Here is a 21391-nt window from a genome sequence, read left to right as displayed (position 1 = left end):
CTCCATTCTCTTGCTCTGCTTTTTCTCTCCTTTTTCACTCGTTTTTTCCCCTCACTTCTATCTCCCCCCTTCACTCTCCTTGTGGGTCTTTCCTCCATTTTCTGTTGTTTTCTTCTCATTTCAAGCTCCCCCCTTCACTCTCCTCCTGTGTCTTACCTCTGTTTTTCCACCTTTTTTTACCTCATCTTAATCTCCCCCTTTCACTTCTCCTGTGTCCTCTGTGTTTTTCCTCCACTCTTTCTTGCACTTTTGCTGCCTTATTTGCACTTTTCTCTCTTTTTGCCTTTTTCCTTTAACCTTTTTCAGCCCGTTTTTCCCCGCCGGTGCTGCCCCCGCGGCCCCTCCCCCCCATCACGACCAGTGCGACTAGCCCAATCCAGCTCCCCTCCCCGCTCCCGCCTCCCAGCTGTCCAGCCCTCCCCAACCCCTACTTAATGGTGCGCGGCCGTGCCGCCAGGGTGCCAAAGGCAAGCTCGTCCGTGCCAGTCCATGACCCGACTGCGATCAGCGCCAGGAACCCTGGATCTCTGCACTGCCAACGCTACGACCCAGCGGCACTCCACGCTCTCAAGCCAGGCCGCAACAACAACTGCAGGCTAGCATCACCAGCCGACACCCACGGACCCTTCAGCTGTCACCGCTGCTGGCACACCTGCAGCACCGCCAAGACCACTGACCCAGTGCAATCCGCCCGCAACAACACAACCAAACCGAAGACCCTGCAATGCATCCTCGTCAACGTCCGATCCCTCCACAAACACGCCACTGAAATCTGGGACCTCCTCGACAGCACTGCCCCGGACGTAGCATTCTTTACCGAAACCTGGATCAACACCACCTTGGGACCGCCATCGCCATTCCCCAAAGTTACAAGATCTCCAGGAAGGACCGCCCCACCCGCCCGGGAGGAGGAATCGCCATCATCCACAAATGCACCCTTCGCCTGAGCACACTCCCCCACGAGCCCACAGACCTGATGGAACACCTTCACTTCAAGATAATGGCAAGCCCTACCTCCACCCTCCAGGGAACCCTCATCTACCGACCCCCTGAACCCCGCAGACTTTTCGCCGACTCCATCACGGACATCATCTCCCCACATGCCATCGCGTCCACCAACTACACCCTACTGGGAGACCTCAACTTCCACCTCGACAACCAACTGGACCCCAGCACGACACCCCTTCTGGACAACCTCCACAACATTGGACTCTGCCAGATCGTGACCAAACCCACGCACTCAGCAGGACACACCCTCGACCCCCTCTTCACAACAGGAAACTCCATCACCTTCAGCCACACCACCGAACTCCCATGGACTGACCATCGATGTGTCCATTTCACCTTCAGAACACCCACCATCCACAGACACCAGCACCTGCTCCCACAAAGAAACTGGACCAGAATCACCGGCGACCAGCTAACCTCCTCACTCAGCAACTCCACCCCAACCATCCCGGAAAACGACGACGCCAACACCGCAGCCCAAACCATGCACAGATGGATCTCTGACAGCGTCAATACCATAGCCCCCTCAAGAAAAAAAACAACAACACCCATGCCAAGAAAGCTAGATGGTTCACCACCGAACTTCGGTGGTCTAGACGCACTCGAAAAGGCCTGGAGGAACACCAAATCCACAGAAGCCCACAACAACTTCAGAGCCGCCCCCAATGCCCACCACCAACTCATCAGAAAAACAAGGAAAAAAGCGATTGAAGACAGAATCTCCACTCATGCACACAACAGCAAAGAACTCTTCAACATCATCAAGGAGTTCGCCCAACCCACCAGCGAGTCCACCGACATCTCTCCCTCACAAGACCGCTGTGACAAACTCAGCACATTTTTCCACCACAAAATCAAGTGCATCTACGACAACTTCGACGAAGACAACCACCACACTGAACCTTCACCAACCACCCCCGACACCCTGAAGCCAGCGATCGACAACTGGACAGCCCTCACCACCGAAGACAATGAAGTTAATCCACTCCAGGGACCCCCGGACCCCTGCCCCCATCACATTGTCAACAGAGCAGCCGACACCATCGCACCCATGCTCTGCCACACCATCAACCGCTCCCTGGCAACCGTCTCGTTCCCTGACGACTGGAAACACGCTGAGATCAATCCCCTCCTGAAGAAACCCTCGGTGGACCCCACCGACCTCAAAAACTACAGACCCATCTCCCTGCTCCCGTTCCCAGCGAAAGTCATAGAGAAAGCAATCAACAGCCAACTTGCCACATTCATCGAAGAGCACAACATCCTCGACTCCTCCCAATCCAGCTTCAGAAAAAACCACAGTACGGAAACCGCCTTCCTCGCCGCAACAGACGACATCCGTACCTTACTAGACAAAGGAGAAACGGCAGCCCTCATCCTCCTCGACCTCTCAGCAGCGTTCGACACAGTCTCTCACCGCACCCTAATACGCAGACACCATGACGCAGGGATCCAAGACAAGGCCCTCGACTGGATCCGCTCCTTCCTCTCCGGCAGAACGCAGCGGGTCAGTCTCCCCCCTTTCCTCTCAGACCCTACACCTACCGAGTCCCCCAGGGGTCCTCCCTCAGCCCTACGCTCTTCAACGTCTACCTGGCTCCGCTCGCCCCCATCGTCAGAACCTACGGACTCAACATTGTGTCATACGCAGACGACACCCAACTCCTCCTCAGCCTATCCAACGAACCCAACACCGCCAGACACAACTTGCGAGAAGGCATGGAAGCCATCGCCAGATGGACGAAAAACAGCTGCCTACAACTAAACACCAACAAAACGGAAGTACTCATCATGGGCCCAAACCCAGACGCCTGGAACGACACCTGGAAGCCCGCCCACCCCCACGGACCACGCACGCAACCTGGGAATCATCCTGGACTCAGAGCTCAAAATGGACCGCCAGATCAACAGTCTCGTCCTCCTGCTGCCACACCCTCCGCCTCCTACGCAAGACCTTCAAATGGTTCCCCCTCGAACACAGAAAGACCGTCACTCACGCCCTGGTCACCAGCAGGCTCGACTACGGCAACGCACTCTATGCCGAAATAAACAAAAACCTCACCCGCAAGCTACAGAACATCCAAAACGCCACTGCAAGACTGGTCCTCAACCTGCCAAGAGACTGCCACATCTCCCAGCACCTGCGCACACTCCACTGGCTCCCCATCGAAGCTAGAGTCACCCTCAAGATGTTAACACACACTCACAAGGCCCTTCACGACACCGGACCAGCATACCTGAATAGCCGATTCAAATTCCACGCACCCCAAAGGACCCTATGATCAGCCCAGCTCTCCTACACAGTGGTCCCCCGCACCAGAAAGACCAGATCGGGAGGCCGCTCCTTCTCCTTCCGCGCAGCCAGAGCCTGGAACGACCTTCCTCTCCACTCAGACAGGTAACATCGCTCCCCATCTTCACAAGAAACCTCAAAACCTGGCTCTTGGACAGACCCCCTCCTTGACCCCCCCCCCAGCGCCTTGAGACCGTTACGGGCGAGTAGTCACGCTTAACAAACAACTGATTTGATTTGATTTTATGGTAGGAAACTAACATTCTTTTACTCTGTTGGTGCTTATAATCATTTATATCTGGTTCTGTCTTATAGTGGTTTCAGTACACCTATTTTACACTAGAATGACTCTGGTTCAATATTTGCTTAATGAAAACGTCCCCACCATATATTCTGTGTATATCTCTGAGACAAAGTGAGCACGAGTGACTGAGCGAAAAGTACTGTACTGTTTCCACAATCCCTGATGGGACAGAGTTGCCAAGAACTATTCTCTCCTTGGTAAGAGGAGTTTGCAGTAGCGCTGAGCTAGCTGGTATACAGGCAAACATACCCGGTGGGGGTGTCTGGAATCAGTCTAGACACCAATCCCACAGTCTATGTTGTCTCAACGATCGGATCCTATATAGGTTTATAGGAACTACACAACAAAGGGTATTTATGATAGAAGTCAAGCTCTGACCGGGGAGATGGAAGACAATAATATGAACAGAAGACCAAACCTTTATGCCAACAGGAACCTGGGCTATCATAAGTACAAGTAACAAGGATTCACAACTGGCTCATTTAGTGGAAACATAAATCAAACATAACTCAAATAATGAGAAGCAAACCAAATATTAAAACAATTAATGCAGGGAATAAGTAGAAAAACTAGCCTCTCTATCTGCAAAGCACATTTATTTATAGAGAGAGGGGAAAAGAGTCTCACTCTGAACTGGAGTGGACTCCGCCACTGTATGGAAGAAGGTGATTCAGGCTGATAGCAAATGAGCAATTCTCGGTTTGGAGAGGGATTGGCTTGTCCATGAATGACCAAAGGACACAAACAGCTTAGCTTGTCTGATGTGTGCGAGTCCTTTGTCTTGTCCATGATGCACCAGCAGACATCCAGCGAGTGCAACGATTTCTCCACTGATATTGTAAAATGAGAGAATAACAAATTACTTACTAATTGTATGAAATGTGCAACATAGAATCTATCTGACCAGACTACGTCTAAGTATTTTGCACATTTCGGTCTCCTTTCCAAAAATAAATGACTGGTCACAGATGCTGCCTAAATGCCTATGTGACGGCATATATATCCGCTATGTCAAGAAGGAAATCTCTCTCGCATCTGGAACTGCTAACATATCAGGGTGGGCAATGAGCTTTTAACTGTATTATGAAATTAGATCTCATAGAATTGATTATAGAGATGATATTTATAGATCTAAGGAAGATTGCATTAATATATAGATGGTGTCTTGTTTTATTGTAGTTTTTACTATTTTTATTCATGCTCTTATATATGGAAGTATTATTTTAAGAGACTGGTCTGCAAATTGCAATGTACTATAATCTGAAATTCTCTAGTTAGCCTTGAATCAACAACATATATAAGTTTTAATATCAAGAATGTTATTGTCTTAACCTTGAGTTTTTATAATGAAACAGATGGAAAGTCTTTTAAATGTACCTCATACTACTGTGATAATTTTATGGATATAATTATCTCTGAACAAAGAGAGTTGATTGATCAACTGACTATGGACTATCAAAGAATGGTTCAGATGGATTGACAGTCCTAAAATGTTTATGATAACCCTGTTTAATTCCTGTTAACATAACAGACACCTTTGAGGTTTTTTTAGTCAGGTGCATGGAGAGAGGACATCTTCGTCTGCAGACTGTCATCTTTAGCACTTTATACCAAAACATATTTGTTTGTATGAAATTCTTACTTGCTGATTTGCCTTGTTTATAGGTGCTTTTATGGTCAACACTGACCAAATAAAAATAGTTTGAGGAGTATGATAAAATGAGCAAAAGATTACAACCGCATTCAAATGAAATTCTATAGGAACTTTAGGCATGAATTTTGGGCTGGTTTGTAAGATGACTTTGTCCTTGGTAAATTATTTAAAGTACTCTTTATAGGAAATAAATACAGTTCCCCTACTCTCCTCGCTGCTGTGAGGGCAAGCAATAATACAGTCTTCCATGAAACATTTTAGGTGCCTTGCGGATCAGTTTAAAGGGATGCAGCATGAATTCACTCCATAACATGTTCAGCTCCCATGGCACTGGAGGAAGTGCCATGCCAAAAAGTCCTTTCTTGAAATGCTGCAGGATTCCTTGTGAAAACAAAGCAGCATGCTCTTGTCTTCTGAATCTTCAAATTGCCGTCAGGTAGACCCTCACTGAAGAGTATTTCAGGTCACATTTGGTTTGTTCCAGCAATTATGGATGCACTTAATGTGGCTCCATGAAGAGTGGGTTGAAACCTGTGCCTCTACATCATGTGCAGAAACGCTTCCATTTGTCATTATAAGTTTTGCCGCTGTTGTGTGGGCTTGCACCAGAATGTTCCTGCAACCTCCGTTCAACTGGCAACATTCTAAGTGGTCAGTGTAAGATCCATTTCTTTTGACACTAATTGTACCCCATTATCTGTAAGAACGATTCCGGATATCCTTCCCGGGCTATGAGTCCTTCTAGGAACTCGATCACCTGACAAGTTTCTATGCTACTACTAAAATGAATTTCAGGCCACCTAGAAAACAAATCAAGAAGTACCAAGATAAAAGCTTGGTGACCATCTGAGTGGATAGGACCCACAATATCCAAGGCTACTTCCTTCCAAAGTCCACGTGGAAGCTGTCGGATAACCATTGGTTGTACCCTCAACATCTTTGATTTCCCACTCATGGCACACACCATACAGTCCCTAATAACTCTTTCCACTTGTATATCCATTCCAGGCCACCAGTAGGAGGCCTGTAGTCTCTCTTTTGTCTTGGACCTACCCGAGTGAGACTCATGAGCTAAGCGTTTTACGAATTTCAGAAGGAGGTACAAGTCTAGTCCCTCGTACCAGTAGATCATCACACACAGCCAATTCATTTTTAACACCCCAGAATTTCGAAGCTTACCCAGAACTATTTTTTTTGTGTTCCAACCCTTATGGATGAGAGACATCACCTCAGACAGTACTGGATCTGAAGCAAGCTTGGTTCTCCATTGACTTTCACTAACAATCTCCCCAGTAACTGAACACACATGAACATCAGCATTATCGAAATCATCATTAACAACGTCATCAGAACAATCATCTACCAATCTTGAAAGAGTGTCAGCAATGCAATTTTCCACCCCAGGAATATACCTTATTTCAAAATCATATTCTTGGAGGGCAATAGCCCACTTCGTTATTCTGCTTGAGATCAGATCAGTCCCTTTCTTAGAAAAGGTCTCGCATAATGGTTTATGATCTGTTCTGACCACGAATCTAGTTCCCCACAAAAAAAATGTCATCTTCCTGACAGCCCAAAACACGGCAAGGGCTTCACGCTCGATAACAGTACCGAGATTACGGATCTTTAAGACCTCGTGAAGCAAACATAATGGTCTCCAAACCATTTTCACCCTCCTGTTGAAGGACAGCCCCTAACCCATTAAGGCTCACATCAGTGGTGATTATGGATGTTTTTGAAGGATCAAAGCTTTTAAGTTTGGGTGCATTATTTAGCTTATTCTTAAGAGAGGTAAATTCTTTGTAATACAACCTTCAGTTCAAATGAATTCAGACCCCTTTTTTAGAAGCCCCCTCAAATTGGTACAACCTTCAGCAAAACCTTCAATAAATTTGTTGTAGTATTCGATCATTCCGAAGAACTTCATGAGCTCCTCTCTACACAACGGAGGAGGCATGCGAGAAATGGTGTCCACCAGATCAGACTTAGGAGCAATGCCATCTCCTGAAATTGTAGGACCTAGATAGTGAATAGAGGGAACACCGAAATTAACCTTTTCTAATTTTATGGTGAGATTGGCTAGTTCAAGCCTACTTAGAACAAGATTGAGTCGGTTCTCGTGTTCAACATGATCTTTAGCAAACACAAGTATGTCGTCCTGATAGACGCAAACACCCTTACAATCCTTGAGTACCTTCTCCATTGCACGCTGGAAGACAGCGGCCGCAGACACCAAACAAAACGGCATCCTGACAAATCTATATGTCCCAAACGGAGTTATAAATGACATGAAGTCTCTAGATGTTTCTGCCAGTTCAATTTGGTGATAGGCGGATGCCAAATCAATGGTGCTGAAGATCTTGGCGCCTCCCATCAATGTTAGTAACTCTGAAATGTTAGGTAGTGGATAGCGATCTACCACCACACATTTATAGAGTTGCCTCAAATCCACACATAAACTGAGTGAACCGTTGGCCTTACGGGCTGCTACAACAAGAGAAATCCAATCAGTTCCAGTGACCTCCTCAATGATACCACCTTCCTTAAGCTTGACCAACTCTTTTCCATCTCTTCCCTCACAGCCAAGGGTACACTCCTGACTTTACAGCTGTGAGGTTGTGAGTTCGGACATAAGGGAATGTCTAACTTGAAACCCTTAAGACACCCAAGTTCATTTCTAAACACCTTTGGAAATTTGCTTTTGAGGCGTGACTCAATTGTATCTTCAGAGTTTACCTGTACTGCTTGAACCTTATCTTTAAGTTTGATAGGAGAAGCACTGCTAGCATCTAACATCACACCCAAATCTCTCTGTTGGAACCAGCTGATTATGCTTTTTTGAGACATATACCTTTCCTGAAACGTACCGCCCTTTGTACTCAATTAACCCTAATCCTATGAAGTAACCAGGCAAGGGAATGGGTTCTCCACCATAAGCCAAAGGACGTATGTTCAGTTTGAAGAGAGAAACCTTGTGAGCCAGTTTGTTTTGGAAGAAACATTTTGACATAATCGTGACTTTAGCCCCTGGTGGATTCATTTTCTACTTGAATGGTGTCAATGGGACAAGATTTGTGTTCCAAAGTGGAGTTTACTTAAACCACAATTTGTCCGCATACAAAGTCTTCCTCAAGGATATCTGTTTCTACATTCTTGATAGATATCTTGCTCTTACAAACAGAAGAGAGATGTCCTTTCTTCTTGCATTTCGAAAAGATAACATTCAAAGCTGGACATTTTTTATCGTTAGCATAATGTTCAACCTTGTCACATCTAAAACACTTAGTAATTGCTGACTTCTTTTTTGATTTAGAAGAGTCATCGGTTTTGGGAACAGTCATAGGTTCTTTTTTAACTACCTGAATTGAAACTTGTTTGTCTTTCTTTAAAGTGTCAACACATTTTAATGAGTGTTCAACTCTTTTTGCGATTTGAATTACCTCATCTAATAGTGGTTCATCCCTCAACCAAAGTTCATCACAAACCTTTTCTATATTGTAACCCACCATGAATTGGTCTCGAATTCTCTCATCTAATGAATTACCAAACTTACAGGAAGAGGCAAATTTCCTGAGTAGTGTGATGTAACGTTCAATTGATTCTTCATCATTTTGAAGTTGTTTCGCAAACTGGTATCTCTCTAAGATCGTGCTTACTTTTGGTAAGTAGTGTTTGTCTAGTTTCATCATACAGATTTCATACTCGTTTAAATTTGCGCTGTCTGTATCACTTAGCTCAGGCAAATGATCAAAAACATCTTGTCCCTCAGATCCAAGACAGTGAAGGAGAAGGGATGTCCTACGTTCAGCACTAAGACTAACACCACACACTCTGGCATAGCGTTCGAAAACTTTTCTCCATTTTTGCCATTTGATGGGTGGATCGCCAGGAGACATTAGAAAGAAAGGAGGGGCAGTTAGATTCTGCATGGTTACAACATTGTAGTGCTTATATGCAGTTAAATATAATATGTAGGCGATTGATATGAGCCCAACAGAATTATGTGTGCAACACAAATTAAAAAAAATAAAAACAATTTGTCACTAATATGACACAGTGGATATAAGTGTGCGTGCCACTGATGTTATAATAAAGCGTAAAGAGTGAAGAGTGAATTGTATTGCTTTGAATCCTTAAATTCCTTATCCACCAAAGATCAGTATAAAATGTATTAACAATTTGTAAGCATTGCCAAGAAAAGTTACAACATCTTGAAATCAAGATCTATGTGCTGCAAAGCAAAGTTAAAACATCTTAAAATTAATAACTCAATCTTGTAAAGCAAAGTTATAACATCATCAAAATAGTATCCATGTCCTGCAAAGAAAAGTCAAACCAACGTGAAAATAATATTTAAACCACTAGATGGCACTGTGGTACAAGGAGATGTACATGTAAAAAACAAATACCCCAAAGATGCTAAGAATCTCATATTCATCTTTTGAACAGGGCCGGACTGGCCGTAGCGGGCACCGGGCAATCCCCCGGTGGGCCGCACGGGTGGGGGCCGATTTTGGGCCGCTGGGGGCAGTTTTTGTTACAGGGCCGTTTTTGCAGCATAGCTCGGCCGAAAACAGGTCCTGGCAAAGAGCTCGGGGGCACCCCCAGCCCCTGGGGGGGTGGAGGGGGGGGGGGGGGCTCAGGCAGCAGAGCACTTTGCCAGTGCCGGTTTTGGTTCCCAGTCCGGCCGGTTTGAATGGTGAAACCGGAGTGAATAATAACAAAAGATTTGCCAAAATAGCGCTTCAAATAAATAATCACTCAAGTGCTTCAGTTCCAATCCAAAATGGTTGTCACGTTACGCTCAATGCAATGTTGTGCGTGCGTAACGTGATGTCAGGAAACACTCGACTGAAGAACTTCCGAGGCGCAATGAGGAATGTTTCCGTGGCCGCGCAGATTGGAATCTCCAAGGTCCAACGTTAGCGGTAAGCATGCAGGCAGTTGAGAGATTGAAAGATGCCCTCAGACGTTACTTGGCAAGAAGCGAGATTAGATCATCAAGTATACATTCCAAAACCAAAACGTGAAGAAGATGAATTTAACTCCATAAAAAAAACAACTCTCCCAAACTAATCACAGATTTTGCACATTTTAACAAAATGAAGTGCCGCTTGAAACTGCGATGTTCGTTCAGAAGTACATGTTCCTCAATAACTTCTGCCAAATAACGCCTGTTACAAATGCAAGTCCCTTTAGTTAAAGATGTATACGTGGAACACCATCCTCTCTTTTCCTATTTTCTGATTAAGGTGTAGGCTTGTGGTATAGCCGTTGATTGAGATAAGACAAACCCAATAGTCACGAAAGGAACTTCTCAAAGGAGAATAAGTCATGATAAATCAGACGGCAATATTCACAATATTTAGGGGCGAGCCCGCACCGATATAACAACTCCCAACCCACATCAATATTAAAAGGGTGAGTGTGCGGCGAAGCTCCCAACCCCTCTAAATTTTAAGTTTAATTTCGTTTATGTTGATTTATGTTGTAAGCATCCCATAGAGAGTGCAGGAAGTACAGTACCTTTAGGGATGATAAAGACTCAAGAAGTTGAGATTGTTGGGTTACTTCATATTCCAGCTGCCGACTACGCCAGTGTAAGATCCTCTTAGTATTTGAAGAATCACGAGGAAGGCAAATTAGTGATGAAGCGCAGGTGAAGTTTATTTCCAAGGAATGAAGAACCCATCCAAACCACATCCAATTCAGGCATCAGGTCCAGAGCAATCTGAAATTATACATTCCAAAACCAACGCAACCATGTACATGACATCACTACTTAGTTGCTATGCTACATTAGCATCAGAGGATGCCACAGTCAGGAACCAGGCTGTCAACTTATTGACTCGAGATTGTGACATAGGATTTCTCTGGTGTTTCTGCAGAGTAGCCTCACATGTGTCTTCAGCCAGTCTGCTGGATGTGTGGACATCTTCAGGAGGATACTGTACCATTACTGGTGGGGCAGCATCAGGGCAACGAGGATCAGGGAACAGTGATTCTCCTGCTCCTTACTCAGCACCCTGAGGATCACGAGAAAAGATGGCAAGGCATAAATGAAGACATTCGACCATGTCATTGAAACGGCATTGCCATTTGACCCTGGTTGCCAGAACCTACTGGCACAGTACTGGCATTACTTGTTCTGGAGACTGGCAAACCGATCTATTTCCGGACACCCCATGCATGGTAGATGTAATCCAGCTAGTCTTGATGGAGCTCCCGCACTGCATGGCAGTTCAAGTGAGCCCAACTTAGTTCATCTACCTGTTTTGGCATCCTTGGATGCCAAAACAGGTAGATGAACACCTTGTTGGAGATGGGCTAGTAGAATAGCACCTGTGGTTCCTCGGATAGAAAAGAGGATCTTGTTCATACTCGTTTCATGATGTCTGCCTTGATGAGGACGGTTTGTCATGCTATCCTCTGGAGGAACTACTAAGACCTAGCCTTTTGGCCAGAACTCTAGGATTTTGATAATCAGGGTCTTCTGTTGGTGTGACCAGAGGCCCGTGGCTGTTATCTTCTGCATGTGGGCTTTAAAGCACGACACTGATGCATCCATAGTCAGCACTATTATGTCTTTCAAAGGTTGGAATGGGAGGCATGTGTAAAAGTTTGATGGGAACAACCACAGCAGAGCCTGGTTGAGTCCTCTTGTCACCTGGACTGTGTCGTCCCATGAGCTGTTTATCTGCTTCCACGGATGGCCTAGTTCTTGCTGTATCAATCTCATTCTGTGCCTACAAAAAGACATCAGACCCAGAAGGGATTTGTACAGTCTGACTGCAGGGTTGGAGAAGGACATAAAATATGCCAGGGCATCAAAATAAAAGTGACTTGCATTAGCAAATCAGATAGCTTAAAACATGGCTCATATTTGCATACAGGGACAGATTTCAACTTGTACAGACATGCTGTATAGATGTTTTGCAGGGCATGGAAGACTATGCATTTGTGCTTGCTGCAGGCAATGTTTGTGGTAGTAAAAGGGAAATAAATTCAACAGTAAAATCCAGCCTACCAGGCCACAAACAGACAAAAAACTGGCCCACACACTGACAAGTCCATCAGGCACTGCCTGGTTGCCCTATAAGCCAGTCTGACCCTGTCTGACTGCAATTGCTTGCTCGGAACAAAATGTTTTCACCATGGTTTGCAGTTTTAATACCCTTTCAGGTTCAGAGCAGATCTGATCTGGGCCAATGTGAGCATTTTCAATTTGCCCTTTCACAGGAATGCGTTCAGGAGTCAAATGGTTGAATGCCCAAAATAGGCCTGAGGCTTGTCCTTTTTTTGACATGCGGCAACAGCTGGAATACCAAACCCCATCTTTCTCTATGTCCAGTATCCTCTCTATGCCACCACTGGAGAGCAACAGGCATTCCTCTTGTAACAGGACAGATAGATTATCCACAGACATTTGTGTTGGCAGGGCTATTGGGTGAGGAGAAGAGAAAAGGAAGGGCGTAGACTCACTGAACAATTTCAAGATCCATCTGTAAGATATGAGTGATCGCCGACCCTTGAAGTGCTGAATCCTGTGCTGAGGGCATCATAAAATGGGAGCAAGGGCTCACATGTTATTGGCCAAAGCTGTAGAATTTCCATGAAAGCATTTGTTCTCAAGAAGGATAGCTGCAATTCTAGTATCTTGACTGCCCTCCAAACCACTTCCACAAATAAGACACTTGATTGTTCATGTGACAAATTCAGCTCTGTCACAGGAGAGGCATCAAACCACTATTATTTTGAAAAATAAAGGTATAAGATGGATGGAAGGCCACGGAGCATAGCCATGCTTGCCTCCTTAAGATAACGGCTCCTGCCAGTTGACAGAAGCCTACATTTGACATGTCCATTACTTTATCATTGATTGTATTGTATTTGCATTTATGTATCGCTTACTACCCCTGACGAGGCGTCAAAGCGCTTTTTCAGCAAGTAGCACGCTACGGCAGTCAATGCACTGGCTTCTTTCTGGACTATTGCAATGGCTTTCTCTTTTTTGTTCTCCAGAATGAGATCTATCAGTGGTGAGATATCATCTTTCATCGAACTGTTGTAGAAGCTCAGGATGGACAAGGCATTTGCGACTCAGATCGAGGTTACTACCATAGAGCTTAATTTATGCACTTGACTGCCTATTTGCCAGCCTTTGAATTCAGGAGGGGCTGATGATGGTGCGACAGGGTTCCTTGCCTCTGTGCCTCTGCCACAATGATGGAATCCACTTTTGAAAGACCTGTCAAACAGGCTGGGGACAAACATTGGGTCCTATATTTGTTATTGCCTAAATGGGGCACTACTTGAACTGTGGCTGGTATCCTCATTATTTTCTGACCATACGAAGCCTAGCTTGCCCATGTCTTTAAGTGTCATTGAGGCAAGTGAGGGAGTACACCCAGGAGGTGTTTCCAGCACTGCAGGAGGTGGAGGTGGTGCAAGAGGAGGTCGCGACAGCATAGGTGGTGCAGAAGGTGGGACAGCTGAAGGTTGTCCAACACACTGATGAGGTAGTAGCCTTTGATAATTGTCCATCAACTGATGCAGGATTGTCATGAATGCAACTAGCAATTGTATAACCTTAGCTTCTTTATATTAGCATCGAGGAATACAAGACGTTGGATGATTTGCAGATGCAAACATCTGTGGCTAGTATATTGATATTACCCTTCTTCAAAAGGTTCCTCAGACCCATACATACATCAAATTGCATAGTACAGTATAGTACATCAAAGGCGATGTCTGGGTCACCGACACCAGCCTCAAACTCAGATTAAAAGGTCTGCATTGAAAAGTGTTCAGACACTTTTAATGATGAAAATGTGACAAGAACTGAAAATTCAGACCTCAAAGTGGGCGATGTAATTCCTGATGGGATGATCGCAATTAATAGTTGGATGACAGACATTCTTAGTATAGTTATTAACAGTATTGTCGTCTATGAAGGAGTTGAAGGTGAAGTTGGAGTCGCTGATCGGGAGGAAAGCAATTTTGCAGGGGGTCATAGGAGGTGAGATTTCATGCAATTTTTTGCGTAGACCTTTATTTTCCACTTTTCTGGAATTTTTGGGAAAATGCAGCATTTTTTCTTGAGGAGGTTTAAAGTAACAAGTCCAAATGGTTCATTTTTTCGCCACCTTCATGGTAGTAGTGCTTGGTGAAGCACTTTCACTGAATCCTACTCAGAGCCAGGGCTGCCCCTTTGGCAGTAGAAGGTTCCCTCCCCACAGAGCAGGGGCAGCCTCTTTGGCAGTGTAAAGTTTCCTTTCTCCAGCAGAAACAGGGCTCTTCCTATCATTCAGTCTTGGAAGGAAGGATTTCACAAATTTCACAGGGTGACGCCAAATGAACCGGTTAAAGGCTATGAATACACTGCTCATGCGGGTGATCAGTGCAGATTTTGCTCTGTCCATAGCTCGAGCAGAATTTGAAGAGAGCTCTCTTCTCCTTAGTAGACATAATGGTAGCCGGTGACAGGAAAGGGTCGCCCTGGCTCAGATAGTGGAGATCTTCCACTAACTTCCTTTAAAACAAAGCAGAGTATTCTGAAATCAGAGAGGTTAGAGCAGAGCTCTTTTCCAGGACTCCCTCACACACAATGTGCAGTAAAAATCTGAGCCAAGTTGGCTTCTAGCTGGAGGAGAAAAGCTCAGCATTTGCAAAAAGGAAAGAAAAAAGGTGCAGTGAAGCATAGAAAATATGGTCAGTGTCTGATTACATATTCGGGCACATGCCAGCATGAAGACGTGGACGCCATTTTCTGTTTTTTTATTTACTGATTTGGGATGGCTGATAACACTTGATCACAAACACATTTAAAAAAATGAAAATTTGTTAGCGGAAAAGCGCATTGTGCATTATATGAAGCGGACCAGCAGCAAAGGACAGCTGCAGGGTTCACCAAAAATTTCAAAAAAGATACTCCAACAGAAGGTCTGTTGCAATAATGGAGTAAGGGGAGACCAAATAAAGTGTGTGGGGTTGCGGGAAGCACATGAAAGAGCCAGCAGCTTATGAGAGCAACACAGACCATGGGAGTGCATAATTGGACATGGGGGGTGAAGCACATAAGGAAGAGAGTCGAAAAGCACATGCACTCTCAGAGAAAAAAGAAAAGAAATAGTTCCATAAAAGTAAGGACTGGAAGGAGGATACAAGTCAGCCAGTCAAAAGAAGGCTATGCTCTTGGGGAGGGACAAACCCAAGATGGTACAAGGAAAGCCACTGAATAAGAAGCAAGCACATGAGAGTGACAATAAGGTCAAGCAATGGGTGAGCCTACACTAAGTTTCTCACAACCAGTCAGCATGTGTTGTTTGGTAGGCAAGACTTAAAAACTCAGTGCAGTAGTTCGGCAAACAACTTAGTTGTCATACGAACTATGCAATAAATAGGAAAAAAAATATGTTAATTCCATATATATTTTATGGATGTCCTTAAAATCTCAGTCACCAAATATATTACTCTAGAGTCTAAAGGAATGATGAAAAGTATCCTCTTTAGTTAAAAAGACTGAGTTTCCTGCTTGGCGGCGACTACGTGTGTCCATCTCTAGGACTTTATACAGAGGGCAAGTCAGCATTACAATTCGTACAGTTCACCCATTGGTACGTCCCTGGCCTGGGTGCTCTTCCGTGTTGGTGGTTGCAGGCAGCACATCGGCGTTTTTCATTTTCTTGTCTTGCGGAGCTGATCTGTAAGCTCCTGGATATTGTTCCATCTTCTTGCTGGGTGGCAGAGGATCGCGATGCGTAGAGAGGCCACTGACCCTTCCGGGTGCACTTTGCCTTTGCTGTGCTGCTAACAGATTTAAAGAGGATACCGGAGTATCCTGCAGTGCGCGCGTTTATTTTTGTTGAACTAGTGACTGCGCAAGTTAAGCTACGAATTGTGTCGCGGTGGCGGTGCTGCTTGCACACACCGAAATAAAAGTGCTAACCGGACCGCGACAGCATGGGATAGAGCCCCCGTCTTCAACCAAGTGGTAAGAGGACACTTGAAATTGCATGTGCATAATGGCATGGTGTTATCACAATTGAAACTAATTTGCTGTGCCATGTTCAAGTGTGTTTTTCTGGCTTTGGCTAACTACGCCTCAGGCATCAACGCCATCTTATTTAGAATGGATGCCATATCATAATGTTTATTCCGTTTGTATTTCTGCCTGTCATTACCTGCAGCAGGGCCACCCCCTTGGTTCGCAGGGACAGAACTCTGGATCTCTTAACTTGTGCGTCTGCAGCCCACACCTGAGGGATCGGGCTCGGACCACTACCTTGATCTCTTGTTGGCAGTTCTTGGTCTATGTTCAAGTTTATATTCGTACCAATTATAGTAAGGTTTCGATCACGATGAACAGGAAACACCCAGGTGTGACAGCGGCTTAATCTCCCAAAAAAACACGAGCCTCCTCATCCATTTTGAACTATATCACTGGTGCCAAGGGGGTGATTGAAAAGCAGATCAGCAGCATTGATGAAACCTTAACTAGTTGTACTGTTGACAATTCCAGAATGGTGCCAACTACAGGGGCTGATGTCATCCCTCATCATAGTAACTCAACTAGTAGGGTGCAGTTTGAATGTACGGAACTGAATGATAATGTTGTTAAATCTCCCTCATCTCTCAGGGGGCGTGGCTTGCGCGCCGCTGCGAGATGGCGGCTTGCGCTTGAACTCTGCGCTGAGCAACGGCCGACGGAGGTTTTGCTGCCGCTGCGGACGGCCCTGTACACTCCAGCAGTTGGCATCATGTTTACGATGCTGCAGAGTGTGTTTAGAGGAAGTTTCCTGCACTTTGGGGCTGCCGGTGACCACATTCAGGACATCGGTTGGTAGCACTCGGTGTTTTCACGAGCGGCCGCCATTTGATTCCTAACTGGCAAAGTTGTTTTTCTCCTCAGCACGACGACGCTACTGCTACGGACTGGTCAGGAATGATGACAAACAAGAGCTGGTGAAGTTTTCTTACACTTTATAAGGCTAATTTGATTTTTTCTTCCCTTCTGCTGCATTACTTCCGTTTGTGAGCTTATTTTTGATTTTTTTATCTTCAGAATACCGCCAATGCCTTTATATGGGGCTTCTTTAATCTATGTTTCCCTGCTTCTTAGCTGTTTTTGGATGTCAGAAGGAGTCCTCTTGATATCTGCAGGGCATGATATTTTTTGTGAGGTGGTTCCTTTCCCTGACCTTGTAAGCCCGCAATTTTTACCGTCCTGTTCTTTTTGCTGAAGGTGCTCTCTCAATTTTGTGCTCTTTTCCTTATTACACATTGAGTTTTTATACATCCTCTGGCATTTCCTTTCTTTAACCTTTCTGAAGGGGTGTATTTTGCTCCTGCTGAGGTGGTGTGCTCCATGGCTGCGAATATGGGCCCGTCACCTAATGCTAAAGACGCAAAGGATTCTAAAGCGTCCCTTAAGAGGTCCAAACAGGTCTCCCCTACACCTGAGTCTGTTCAAAAGGACCCTAACTCCACTCTTTTTTTTTTTTGTTTTGAAACCTTTATTACAGAATCCAAAAGATATACAAAGATGGGCATACAACCTTCGGGCCGGCCGCTAGCAAACAGTAAGAGCATAGAATACAGTCAGTAAACACACGCTGCAGCGTGAGAGAGGTCACAGGAGTTGAAAGAAGCGTTGGCGGCCACACCGTCCGGACCCCCCACATGGCGGTTCCATTTTTATATAAGAAACGACAAACAAATCCACAAGGCAGCCAAAAGTCAAAGCAGCAGTATGAGCTCCCCTGGGGAGGACCCTACCGATCCACAGGAATAGCGGGGGGGGATAGGCCGGGGCGGAGACAAAGTGGACTCAATGCCCAGAACCAAGGCGACAAGCAGACTAAGGAGACGGGGCCAGTGCCAGATCAGGCGTCAGCGGCGGGGTACAAATTCCGCCACGGTAGGTGTTCCAGGGGCCCCACACTTTCACCCATTTCCCAGGCTTACCTCTCGCAACATACACTACCTTTTCCCGAAACATACACCAATCCATGTTGTCCTTCCACGCCGAGACCGTTGGCAACCTCTGGGAGCCCCAAAATTGCGCAATGTCACGCTTGGCCACCATATATCCCAGAGTCACCCACCACGTCTGCGGCACTGAGTAGTCAGTCGGCTCCCACACATTTAGCAGACATCTCCTCGCCTCGGGAAGCAGCGTCACATGCGAGACCGCCTGCAACACCGCATGCACACCACGCCAGAATCGCGCCACCTCCGGGCATTCCCACAAAATATGGAGGAAGGTCCCTAAAGAACCACACCCACGCTTACACAACCCATCCACGGCATATCCCATACGCATCAGACCCGGCCCCGTAACATAGACCCTATGGAGTATCTTGAGCTGGACGAAGCGAAGGCGAGCCGGTATGGCCACCTCTTTCGGGGAGGCCACCGCAGACACCCAGTCCTCGTCATCCAGCTCCAATCCATCGGCCACCCACGCCTCACGAAGGCTAGTCAGCAGTCCCGAGCGATCGTTGATGAGCTTTTTGTAAATCAATGAAATCGTGCCGTCCGGTACATGCCCATCTAGCACTCTATCTTCCAGAGGGGAGTACTCCGGGATGGAGGCAACATCCGGGAATACGGAGCACAGCGCGTGACGGACCTGGATATATCGAAAGTACTCCCTGTCCTGCAACTGGAATTCAGTCCGCAGCACATCGAACGTTTTGAATCCCCCCCTCGTCCTGAGATCGCCCACCTTGCTGATGCCTATCATGTCCCACTTCTCAAAGCCCTTCGAGGTCCACAGGGAGCCCAGCCGCTCAGATGCATACAGCGGCGTCGCCCGGGTCAACCGATCCTTCCACCCCATCGCCGAGTTTGCCGCGTGCCACACCCGTACCGCGACCCGCGTAGGGCCCGTCAGACGTGCGTCGAGCGATCTAGAATAAAGCGCCCGATTAAAGTCGCCACCCGGCAGTAATAGTTTATCCATTTCAAAGGCCGGGTTAAGAGCGGGCCCATAAAGGCCGTGGTTTATAGCAGCCAGCTGGGAGGCCCAGTAATACCGTTTGATGTCTGGGAGGGCGACCCCCCCCGTCGTACCACGGGAGCGTCAGCTTCGCAAGGGCGATACGCGGCCTACCCTCCCAGAACCGGCGTCGCTGCAGACTCTGCACCTCGCGAAAGTAGCGCTGGGACAACGTCCATCGTGTTCTGTAAAGCGTATAGGAAACGTGGCAGCGACATCATCTTAAACAGTGCCGCACGGCCGAGCGGTGAGAGCGGCAAGCGCCTCCAACGCGCCACGTCCTCCTTCAGGCGCTGGAGGGGGGGGAGCAAGTTCTGTTTATATCGGGCCTCAGCGTCCAGGGTAATGAAGATACCCAGGTACTTAAATCCCTGCGGAGCGATCTGGATAGGACAACCCCGCGGAAGGATAGGAGCCTCCCCGGAAAGGACATACACACAGGATTTAGCCCAGTTGATGACTAAGCCGGAGTTGCGGCCAAATGAATGCAAAACATCCACTAGTACAATCAGCGATTTACGCGGGGAAGCAAGGTATAAAAGAATATCGTCAGCGTAAAGGGATACGCGATCCTCATACTCGGGGGTCCATCGGAGACCACGGATAGAAGGGTGCCACCGCAGCCACTCCGCCAGGGGCTCCAAGGCAAGCGCGAAGAGGAGCGGCGATAGCGGGCAACCCTGCCGCGTGCCCCTGCCCAGCTCAAACGGAGCCGACACTCTACCGTTCACCGCCACCTGCGCCAGCGGTCCGGAGTATAACAGTTTCACCCAACCAATGAACCCCGGGCCAAAACCAAACTTAGCCAGCGTCGCCCAAATATATGGCCACTCAAGCGTGTCGAACGCCATAGTGGCGTCCAGGGACGCCAAAATGGCCGGCTCTCGTATGAACGGGACCCGCGCGAGCACCCCATGCAAACGCCGCAGGTTGAGCGCGGTGTTGCGATGAGGGATAAAGCCGGACTGGTCCTGGTGAATCAGATCGCACACCACGCCAACCAGCCGATTAGCCAGCACCTTGGCGAGAATTTTGGGTTCCGCATTCAACAGCGAAATGGGCCTGTAAGACGTGACCCGATCCCGCGGCCTCCCCTCCTTATGAATAACCACGATAGTCCAGCGGGAGGGAACCCGCCGAGCGGGCCGCGAGGAACATAGCACGGAGATGCGGCGCCAGCGTATCCGGTCGTAGTTTGTACAATTCGATGGGAAGGCCATTAGGACCCATGGCCTTGCCGGAGGCGACCGAACGTATGGCGAGGGCAATCTCCTCAGATGTTGGGGTTGCGTCCAACAACACTTTATCCTCCTCCGAAAGGGAAGGCAGCGCAATGTCTTTAAGTAGGGCATGGGAATCCTCTTCCGAGCGGGAAGATACCGGGGAGTACACCCCACGGAAATATTCTGCAAAGCAATCAACAATTTCTCCTGGTTCAGTGACACACACACCATCCAATTTCTCAATCGACGGGACAACTCGACTCGCTCTCTCCTTTTTATCCAGCCACGCAATCAGTTTACCAGCCTTATCACCCACATCATACAGTCTCCCCTGTTGCTCTCTACCGAGGCCCCTGGCTGCCTCCGTGACGAGGGCCTTGTAGTCCGCCTGCTTGAGTCGGAGAGCATGCAATTTGTCATCCGTCACCCCACACTCCAAATCACCCTCCAACTCAGTTATCTCAGTTTCAATACGGGTCACCTCCTCCCGCTCGCGCCTCCGGGAATGGGAAATAAGGGATAGGGCCTCCCCCCGGAGTACCGTCTTAAACGCCTCCCACAGAGAAACCGCAGACGACACAGACCCCACATTGTCTTCAAAATATCGCTTAAGAGATTTAACCAAATCTGCGCGAATTGTGGGGTCACGCAGGTACCAGGGATTAATCGGGACCACCCTCCCCCCTCGGGACAATGTCGAAGTGCAACAGGAGTGGGGAGTGGTCTGAAATACCCCGCGCCAAATGTCGTACCTCCCCAACCCTCCCCGCCTGTGCCGCTGGCATTAGGACATAATCAAGCCTCGAAAGACTGCCATGAGCCCCGGAATGAAAGGTGTACTGTATCTGCGTAGGGTGTTTCAACCGCCAACAATCCACCAGCCCCAAGGTATCCAAGAGGCCGGACA

The sequence above is a fragment of the Triturus cristatus genome, chromosome 12 (assembly GCF_964204655.1).
Source record: "Triturus cristatus chromosome 12, aTriCri1.1, whole genome shotgun sequence".
NCBI lineage: Eukaryota > Metazoa > Chordata > Amphibia > Caudata > Salamandridae > Triturus > Triturus cristatus.
The sequence above is the reverse complement of the archived record's forward strand: the minus strand, read 5'-3'. Positions refer to the sequence as shown.